The following is an 11,665-nucleotide window of genomic DNA, read 5'->3' as shown; positions in this document are numbered from 1 at the left end:
TTCACGCATTGTGGAGAAAGGTGTTGCAATTCTACATGGGCTTTCAATAACTGACATATTTGGCAGTCACTATAAACCATTGGCTCTATACCTACATGGTGATGCACCATGCCTGTGTAATGGCTGACCCATCTCACATATGGTAAGTGAGTGACAGGAAGATGTTTTGGCCAATTTGCTTATCTGTTTAGTCATGGCCAAATCTCATAACTCATTGTATATTTTTATTGCTGCTTGTCTGGTTTTCATGCTCATGGTAGTAAGTGTTGTTTACATAGTGAGCGCAGGTTGTCAGCAAGTGTAACACAAGGCTTCTTTGTTTAAAATGTTGGGTCAGTTATGCATTCTGAATCTACTGTTATGCATTGGTTTCCTACTATGCATATGTCTGTATATTACTGCTTGGATATCTGTAAATAGCTTCTTCCATAAATGGACTAAAGCTCCAGAGTGAAACAAAATTTTTTATATAGACTGTTTTGAGTTCAGCAGTAAGGTTTACTTCTCATATATTTTATGTATGACATAATTGGATGGTGATGACAATGCATGGTACCAATATGTTCCAAAAAGCCATCCACGAAAATATGATTCTTCAAAGGATCATATCTTGGATTCTGTTGATCACAGAGATAAGAGGTCAGTTTGTTTTGGACAGTCCTTGGCCTAGTGACCATTTATGTACTTGTCAGAAGAATGGGTACCCTGTAGCTGTCTTGCGGTACAAGGTAAAATTTAGACACACACTTCTTCCAGTTCAGGCAAACTGAGCAAATCGGTTGGTTCTTTCACATTATACATTGTGTATGGTGAACCTTAGGTGGCTTATAAAAGTCCCATTTGTTCATGAGTGGTTCCTTAGAAAACCTTGAAAACCAACGTTTTTGGGTGCAAAAAGTACCAATTGTGCTGACGGTCATTTCTATAATTTCTGTTCATAACAGATCATCCAGGATGTTACCATACATCCTTAAGATGATATACTTCTGGGACTTCAAAACTTTTCTGATACCATTATTCATTACAGGGATCCAGAATTCCAAGTTACTGTACTTATCCAGAAAGCTCCATAAACCAATTTACCAGTTTTCAGCCATTTTCGCAATATGGACCACAATCATATAACTAACTAACCACAGCAAATGGGCTTAAATTGTACCTAAACACTCCTTATACATTCATCTAGAAATAACATTTTCCCATTTTTGGAAATCTGTATCCATTATCAACATACACCCAAAATTACATTATTTTTAGGTACCAATTGTGGGGATGGCCACTTCTTTAATTTCTATTCATGACGAGTCATCAAAATTTTTAATAGATGTTCTTAAGATGATATTCTCTTGGAACACTGAAATCTTTTTTGATATCACAATCTGTTATTGACATCAAGAGGTTCAAAGTTAGCATACCTATGTATGTAAAGTAAGCACCCAATATCTGGTCTGAGGGGTAAGTGTAGTTTAAAGTGATGTAGTTAACATATGGGAAAGGTTCTACAGTCCCCAAACTATGTTTTTTGTATATCAATGAAAATAATCAATTTTTGAAAATATACTGATCGAAAAAATTGCAACACCAGGAAGAAGTTGTACGACATAAATGAAAATTGGTAAGGGTTTTTTCTACATCAGAAAGAGGATGTCTATTCAAATTTTGCACCAGTTACTTAATAGTGGTGCTAGTAGTGCCATATGAGGATACAGATCAGGTGTGCTTTAAATACACACTGTAACGGTCCTGAGCATTAGTTACCTTTGAGGTTGAATGTGGTGTGAGCTGATGTTAGTCCAGAATGCCTTTAAGGTGACAAAGATACTATCATCAACACCTCATTGAGTTTGAATTGGGTCATGTAATAGGGCTACGAGAAGCTGGATGTTCCTTACTGAAGAAAGATGTGGCAGGAATGTAGTGACCATACATGATTGATGGCTGTGGTGGTCATGAGAATGTATGGTCGCAAGAAGACTGGACTGGAATGGCCACATGGCACTACCGAGAGGGAAGATTATCATTTTTGGCTTATGGCTCTATCACATTGTACTGCATCTGCAGCAGCAATTTAAGCAGCAGTTGGCACCACAGTGACACAATGAAATGTTACAAATTGGTTTCTTCAGGGACAACTCCAAGCCAGACACCCTGAAGTGTGTATTCCACTGAACCCAAACCCCCACAATTTGTGACATCAGTGGTGTCAGGTGAGAGCTCATTGGAGGGCAGGTTGGAGGTCTGTTGTGTTTTCTGATGAAATCTGGTTCTCCCTCAGTGCCAATGATGGCCGCGTATTGGTTAGAAGGAGACCAGTTGAGGGTCAACAACCATCTTGTCTTCTTGCCAGACACAGTGCACCTACATCTGGAGTTATGGTGTGGAGCACGATTTCATATGACAGCAGGGGCACTCTTGTATTTATTTCACACACCCTGACTACAAATCTGTAGGACAATCTGGTGATTCAACGTGTTGTGGTGCCATTCGTGAACAGCATTCCATGGAGTGTTTTCCAACATGATAACACTCATCCACATATTGGTGTTGTGACCTAACATGCTCTACAGAGTGTTGCCTTGGCCTGCTCAATCACCAGATGTCTCCAGTTGAGGACATATAGGACATCATTGGACTATAACTGCAGCGTCGTCCACAAACACCATTAACCATCTCTATATTGACTGACCAAGTACAACAGGTAAATTCAACCAATATACTGACGTTTGGCACTTGTATGACAAAATTCATGCACATTTGCATACTTGCATTCAATATTCTGGTGGTTACACTGATTATTAATATAACAGTGTCCGCGGCTCGTGGTCTTGCGGAAGCATTCTCACTTCCCGCGCACAGGGTCCCGGGTTTGATTTCCGGCGGGGTCAGGGATTTTCTCTGCCTCAAGATGACTGGGTGTTGTGTGTCTTTCATCATCATTTCATCCTCATTCACTCGCAAGTCGCCGTAGTGGTGTTAAAGAAATTGTGGAGCAGCGGCCAAACTGCCCCGCGAGGGGTCTCCCGGCCACCAATTCCATACGCTCATTAATTAATATGCCAGTACTTCACATTTGTAATGGCTTATCTCGTACTTAATAATAACATGTGGATCTTACAATGTTAATCTGTTAAGTATGTTATCTAGACAAATGCATTCCCAAAATTTCATTACTCTGCATAAATTACTTTTTGAAGTTGTGAATTTTTTTCCTGTCAGTGTATAATGCAATTAGATAGAAAAAATCTACTCACCAAATGGTGGCAGGAGAACACACATAGAAAAATATTAAAATTTGCAACCCTTTAGAGCCAGTGGCTCAGTCTTCTGGCAGAAGGGTTGAAGGGGAAGGATGTGTGGTGAAGGGAAAGGACTAGTGAGGTTTAGGAAGTGGCGAGAGTTCAAAAAAGTCACCCAATACCCTGGGTTAGTGGAGACTTAAAGGGCAAAATGAGTCTTTCCTTCTCATCTGTATCTTAAAAGAGTAAAAAATGAATTCCAATCAAGGAGCAAAGTGTCCATAAAAATATAAAGCAAATGATTTTGTGTTAATCTTATATTAGGTGTACTTATTTTTTTTATGTATATCAAAGCATAAAAATGTGTCAAAGTGTATAAAAGAACTGTTAAAATTTTGCTGACTTATAAAATTCGTTTTATAAAAGCAGCACACCAAGGTGTAGCAGAGAAAAGAAGGGAATCAGTGGAAAAATGAACCAGTTGGAGCACAAAAAATGTGAATACAGTCCTTTTTAAAAGATTCTGACAGAAAAGTGGGGAACCAGCTGCCTCAGTCCTCATTCTGCTATACTCACCAAAAATTTTGGCTTGCAGACTTGTGCTCTTTTGTGGCGAAGAGAATAGCAGCAAGACAGTAATGATGGAAGAGAGAGGAGACAGTGCCAATGGGGGAGAGAGAGAGAGAGAGAGAGAGAGAGAGAGAGAGAGAGAGAGAGAAAGAGAGTGGGAGACAAAGAGATTGGAGATATTGATGGTCAATGAAAGACAGTGGCAGTGAAAGATAAAGGGAGCTGGGTGGAGATAGAAAAACAATGGAAATGAAAAATACAGGTGAGTGGAGACCATACATAGGTGTGGGGGTCTGGACCTTCCCAGACCAGTGAACTTTAATATGTAGCTGTAGGGAGAATGCATTTCAGAGTGAAATTTTGAACTGCAGACATATATGGATGATACTGTGGCAGTGGAAAGAAAGACAAAAGGAGGCAAGGGAGAGAAACATATGTAAGCAGTGGCTGTGAGAGTGAGCTGCTGAGTATGGAGGCTTAGCTACAAAGAGAGACTGGGTAAAATGATTTAGAATGTTCTGCGTTAAAAGATTGTGAATACATTTGCATGCCAAAACTTTTGGTGAGAAATGTAGAATGAGGATTGAGGCAGGTGATCTCAGGTTTACCTTTTTTTATACTCTAACAGGAGTATTTTTCTGCTTGCTTTATCCAAGAAGACTTTCACCCATTATAACAAACAGCATCGCCCTCCCTTAATGTGCTGAGTACAGATCGGTTCAGAACATGATATTTTCCATGAAAGCAGGGGGGAATAAATAAATGAAATGTCAAAAGAGGCCTTCTGTTCTATTTTCATTTTGTACTCCACTAAGAAAGGATGATGATGGGTCTTTCTACACTTCACTTTCCTTTTTCCTTTGAAATGGTGAAGTGATCACAGAATATGGAGGAACAAAATGAGCATTTGCAGAAGTACACCACTGGTCACTCAAACTGCAACATTCTCAAGATGACATGAAACAGTAATCACATAGGCAACTGTACTAAATGCTTGATTAGCACAAGGTAGCTATGAGTAACATCAGTTTCATTCTGTACCTATTAATTAATAAATTATGGGTTTCTCATTAAGAATGGATGTTGGTTTTTGTGAGGGGTCATGTAATGTCCCATGTGAGAAGGAGAATGTCTACCAGCACTTCACAATTTTATAGTGGTGAGATAATGATGTATTAAGACTACAGTTATCATTCTGCAACATTGCTGCTCGTGTTGGATGGGATCCGATGATTGTCAACTGAATTTGGAATTAGTGGGTTCAGAAGGTCCCTATTCAATGCCGTGCAGGATCTCAGTAGTCCCACACAAGAAGCAGGCAAGTATTCTCACAGACAATGCAATGTGGTGTGCTGTATTACTGACTGTCAACATAGTTATTATTGTTGACACTTCTCTTGATGTGGGAGCAAAGAGAAGCACAGAAACAATGGTGTATGACACTAGAGCTAGGAGATGCTTTATGTTACTTTTTCCAGTTCTGCATACAGTATAATGGATGTACCCATATCTGGAGGCTCCAAGGAAAACCAACATTACCACATTGCATTCATCATCATCAAATGGCAAAATGTTATGAGGTGCCATTGGATACACAACATGATTGTTTGTGGTTCACACAGCTGGTAATTCAGGAAGCAGCTGTTACATTTCTAATCTTTTAAGGCTGGCAGCTGTGCCCTCTCATGAAGGTCTCTGTGACATTATCTTTTAAGAAGATAATGAAATCTTTATTTTACTCGTGCTGCCCTGACCTACCTCAAAATAGAGGGCGTTTAATATTGCTGTGGCCAGTAAGCACCCCAAACCTCTCACCCATTGAAAATGTGGTCTTGTGTTACCAAGAGGCTGGCATGGTACTGGGATTGGTGAACTCCAACATAGAGGTGGAGTTGCATGGAATAACATATCTGTACCTGCCATCTAAGCTTAGTTTGAATAAATCCCAGCCAAATTAGAGATATTGTTCCCATCAGAGTTTACATCTCTGTGTATTAAATTTCATGCCCTTTATACCCCTCAATCACCTACGAATTTGATCATGTGCATTTTGAGTTGCAGATAGGCACAATTAAAAGACTCCTAACCATTTAAACTTTCAGACATTTGGAAATAGAAAACATGCACACAATCATACAAAGACAAGTCACATCCACCCACACACACACACACACACACACACACACACACACACACACACACACACTCTCACTCTCTCTCTCTCTCTCTCTCTCTCTCTCTCTCTCCAGCTGCTGTGGCCCAACTGCATCTAACGTGATCAGAAATCTGGGGTGGATGGAATGTGTAAGGAAGAGGCATGGGGCAGGGAGGGGAGGAATAGCAGGGTAGAAGCAGGGAAATATGTTCTGCCTGTTAGAGCACACAGGGTCATAGTGGTTGGAGACAGTGGCCATGTGGGTGTGAGTAGTGCTGGTGTGTGTATTTTATTTATGAAGAAGTATTGTTTTCTCCAGAAACTTAAATGTTTAGAAGTTTTTTTCATTGTGCCTGTCTCTGACTCACTGCCTCCTCTGCTCAGTGAGTAGTAAGCTATACTTTCTGTAATGTTTTTGTTTTATTCCATCCTGGACTTTCCATTGTTGGATAAGTTGATTTTCATTGTTTACTATCGTTCCTGGTGTTGCTGTTGTGAAGGTCAGCAGTGTATTATTACTCTAAAATAAATGTATATGATCAAATAATCATCTCATTTAATTATTGGGGAAAAATACTAAATTAATTATTATGAGAAACTGATTCAATAACATGTCCCATAAAATTAGAGAGGAAATGTAACAAGTTATGACAGTCATGAGTCAAACATAGCGGACAGAAGAATGTTCTAACAGTAGAATGATTTTGTCATTCACCTATGGAATTTCCCAGGAACCATCTTGAAGGTACTTTCCAGTTATTATGCCAAGAAAATACTAGGCAACATTCATGGTGACTGTTAGGTAGCACCACTACACGGCTGACATCCACATCAGTGAACTGAATGCTACAGAGAGCTGAGACCAACAACAAAAGTTGTTTTGCTATACAAAATCAAAAAGTTGCATGAGGGATTTAGTGCAGTGCAAAACATTAGGTCTCTGAGGGGCGTTCTGGAATTCACAGCTCAAGCAATAGTTATTATACGGGGTGTCCCACTCAAAAAAGGCCACACAAACATTTTTATAATTGCATAAACTTTCTGATATGTTATTACCAATACTGAAGCACAGGGTGCCTCTTCATGCAGTACTGAGTTCCAAATTCCAAGATGGGAGGGCACCTTGAATGCGAGTGAGGAAATTAAAGACCTAGTGTATGCACTACACAGGGAGAGTGCTGCTATGGATCAGGATACCAGTGGAGGGACACTTCATGATGTCAGCAGGCAGGACAGGCATTGTGTGAAGAATGGTTTGGTGTATGGCAAAGGCATCATAGAGGAACACACGAGGATTGTCACCAGTGGTGGTGTTGTTTCTGGGTGCAATCAAGCCATTGTGTGTGTGGCTGTCTATTTGCCTTTGCTCACGTACAGGTGCATCAGAAGATAGGGACTTCAGCTATATTCTGGCATTGTTCCTTAGGTTTTTAAAGATGCAGCATTTGTCACCAGGTCATTGACTACCCTGTTGGTATTCTCAGAGAAGGTTAATGGCACTGGTAGTTGTAAGGCAGGATGTTTGCTAGTAATCATTTTAATTACACAGTATCTTTTGTATCATGAATGATTGTGTTTTTTGGGGTAATCAGTGCTCATGTTTTTTAAAGGCAAGAGGCTCACTGCTAGCGAAATTAACTGTGCAGCCTTTCCTTTCATGCACTCAACAGTTGTACTCTTGTAATTAATGCTCCCATTCAAGCCAAAGCATCAGCCATTATTAAATGTAACTGCGCAGTAATTTTCACCGTGCACACTAGATGACTGTGTTAATCACAGTTGTCGGTTGAAAGGCAATGTTATAGGGGCAGCATATGTGTGTTTTAGACTCACATTTTTTAAGAGTGTTATCAGCCTTGAAATAGATTGGTGTTTCTCTGTTTTAGGACGTGTATTTTTTTTTTCTACTTATGTGCCCATTCTATGGAGCAACATCCTGTTTGTACAGTGGCACTCAGTGAAGGTTCAATCTGGGCCACCTGAGTCTCAATAATGTGGGCTGGTTGCTGTGCTGGTGTGTATTTGATATTATTGTACATTTTTTTAAAAATTGTTTAACGGTTTAACCTTGATTGATTATGATGTATTAATTGGTTTGCCCATGGTGCTCCTTGCATGGATAATTTTTTAATAATGGTCGTGATTTTTGGACTTCAAATGTAAAGATTTAAGTTCTGGATGTTGACCATAGTGCACTTGTGTAAAGATTTAACTAAATTATTTTGGTATTGGCATGATTAAGTAACTGATGATTATGCAGTTGCTTTATGAGAAAGGATTAGTTAATTAATTAATATGTGTGTGTTTATACCAGGATGTAAAATTTTAGGCCAATTATGACTTCCTGTTTTATTTGAGATGCATGCTGTTTCAGCTTTTCATGGTCAAGAGTACTTATTGCTGGTGTGTAGACAACAATTACTGTGACAAATAAAATTTGTTAATGTATTTGATGCTATGGGCTCAGTGGTTTACACTCCTGGATGCCCATGTCCTGTTATCTCATTTCACTTTCAGATCATCTCTTGAGCCAGAAAAGAGGAATGTCGTACATCTCCAGGATGATGGACAGAATTGATTATATTTTGCACAAACACGGCATAAAGGCTATTTACAAACTGACCAAGATGATTAAAGAGGGTCTTAGACTGGAAGACGACAAAAGGGCCCCACTCAGATTGTTGGGAATATAGTGCATACTGTGTACATGTGGAAAAGTTAATGTTGGAATGTCTGGATGATCTGTCAATAGCAGGACCATTGGAAAGGACCTAAAGGATGTTGCAGATAGGCATGGATGGAGAAATCAGCCACAGTGGAGTGTGTACTTTGTGAGACTGACCACATAATATACTAATAATAATATAATTGGCCAAAATGCAGGTGGAGAAGATTTGCCACACTCATTTGTTCAGGGAATCCTTATAAATTCACAAACATGACAACTTTTTAACCAGAAAATAGAAGGCCTCAAGCTAAACAGATCTTGGAGTCCCATGCTGCAGTGACTGAGTGCTGCATATAAGAAGAACCACTGTAGCAATGACCAGGGATTAGCCCTCAGACATTGGCACGACAGATACATACACTCATGCCACAGGCTTGTCTCCAGTGTGCTGCCTTCACTGATAAATCATCATCATCCTATCTACCATAAGCTATGAGGGGTGAACCTTTGAAAATGACAGCCACTCGTACTGGAAAAACATCATAAAAATCAATAAACAAATGCTGGTTGGTTGGTTGATTTGGGGGAGGCAACCAAACAGCGAGCTCACTGGTCCCACTTGATTAGGGGAGGATGGGGAAGGCTGTTCCCTTTCAAAGGAACCATCCTGAAGCGATTTAGGGAAGTCACGGAAAACCTAATTAAGGATGGCTGGATGTGGGTTTGAACCATCATCCTGACAAATGTGAGTCCAGTTTGGTAACCCTTGAGCCACCTTGCTCAGTAACAAATGCTGGCTGAAGACCCCAAGACAAAAGCCAACAGGCAATACATCAACAAGTGGTGATGAAATCCTCAACTATTTTGTGTGACATATAGAGTTGACTGTGTAAGGATTGGTCTTCGGTCTCCAAAACATCTTTGCAGTAGCATTTTCATTTCAGATTGCCTATACAGATCAAATAAATTCCATATCCTATAGTGCCTCAAGCCATAACTCATAGCATTTGTCAAATTGGCTGCAAAAAAATTTAGGCTGCTAGGATGCAGTTACCATTGTAATGTGTAATGTGTATGTGGTCATCACTGTAGGACAGGCTGAATAAAACATACTACATCTTCCCACTCAGCATGCTCACAGCAGCACTATGATTTCTATTGTAATAAGTCTTTACAGTTATTGGACAATGGAAGCCAGTGTGATAGTCTAGGCACACAGGTTCAGATCACATAGCTACAAACAGTTGGAGACAGGTCCATATCTGTTGCAGTGTTCCAGCATAGAGTCAACACAAAGAACAAAGCTCTTAAAATTTTAGGGACAACACTGCAGTCATCCCCCACTGTGGTAATATTTCATGATTAAGGCACTGCTTGTTGCTGTATACAGCACTTGTCTACCCACTAATTCCACTTACATGCATAATAGTTGAAGCATTGTACTTAGTACAAACCAAGAGTCATGTTATTACAATCTTTGTTTCCAGAGATGGATTCTTGCTTCAAACTCACACACACATATGCAGTTGCATCTTTTTGCATTGATTAGGAATGCTCACATTTCCTTTCACATTTCCTCTTAATTTAATTTTGCTTTATACCCAAGCTTAGTCAGTACCAACCTTCTCATTCACACAAGAGAGGGCACTGCTCAGCCTACATATACGGGGTCAGTCAGGAGGAAAGGTACATGCTTTGAGATGTGATAGTATTAGTGAATAGGGCATATATCCACATCAAGTTATTTGTTCAGAATCACTAATGCTATCACCTGTCAAAACACGTACCTTTCCTCCTGACTCACCTTGTATCAAATCTTAATAATCTGCAGTTATATCTGATATACTCTTCTACAAATCTTTTGAGTCTTTATTCATGTGGGTCTTACTTTATTTGTGTATGCCATCATCACTTGTAGAACTCCTTGTACCTGTAAGCTAAAGCAGAAATTTCAGACCAGATATACAGAAAAGTCCTGTAAGCAAAACTAAAATCATCACAGCTGTGGATAATTCAGTCCATTTCTGAAACTGCATTCTAAACAACATTCATCATCATTTATAAAGATCTATCCTGCACTTCCTTAACACTAGTAATCTGTTGTTTATTTTTGTTCCTTGTGTATAATCAGGCAGAAGTCTGTAGTGTACTGTATAGTTTTGTGGTGATGTGCATTAGCTGCTTTGTTTTTCTGAGTTGTCTTATATACATAGTTCTTCCCATTTCCAACCTATATATGATATGTGACCATCAAGAATCAAAATATTTATCTACAATTTAAAATATGTATGACTGAATGGATGTCATGTACTGCAGTTAATCCTGCCTTTACTGGCAGATCTTTTCTAATTGTTGTGTGATTTTTTTTTTTTAAGTCAGATTTGTCAAAGTCTCCAATTTCACAAAATCTTAAAAAATGTACTTTTTTATTTTTTTTTAAATTTGCTGTCACCCTTTTCACTGATTTTATGATGATGTCTATTTCATATTGTGTGTATTTGTGTGTTTTTCACTTTTAAATACTTCATTCACCCACTCTTCTTGATAATCTATTTTATACCACATATTCAAACCTTCCTCTGCATTTTCCTCTCTGTTGTTCTTCTTACTGTTAAATTAGTGTCCCAAGTGACCTAATCCAAACACACCCAGCCCTTCAATTCATTTGGTACAAATTTGCCTCAGACTTCTTTTTCTCTTACTTTGCCTAGAATATCTCAATCTTTGACTATATCTGTTGCTTTAGCCACTCCACCATTCTGGAGCAACAGTGTTTGTTACTTTTTTTCATGTCTTCTGATTATCTGTGTTGCACTTTCATGGAGCACGCTCTTTCTAGTGCATAATACCAGGAACTACCTCTACAAATGTAGGCAAATTTTTGATGCAAATAGATTTCTTTTTGCTTTAGAAACTTTGTTCAAATGTGCTACATACAACTTTCTTCTGATAGCTAAGTAATTTAATAACCTACCTAACAGAGCATTTTAAACTTCTTCTTGTGTGCAAAAGCAGTTATAGAAGTGTGGTATTTTA

This window comes from Schistocerca piceifrons, chromosome 2 (assembly GCF_021461385.2).
Source record: "Schistocerca piceifrons isolate TAMUIC-IGC-003096 chromosome 2, iqSchPice1.1, whole genome shotgun sequence".
Taxonomy (NCBI): domain Eukaryota; kingdom Metazoa; phylum Arthropoda; class Insecta; order Orthoptera; family Acrididae; genus Schistocerca; species Schistocerca piceifrons.
This window is presented reverse-complemented; position numbering follows the sequence as displayed.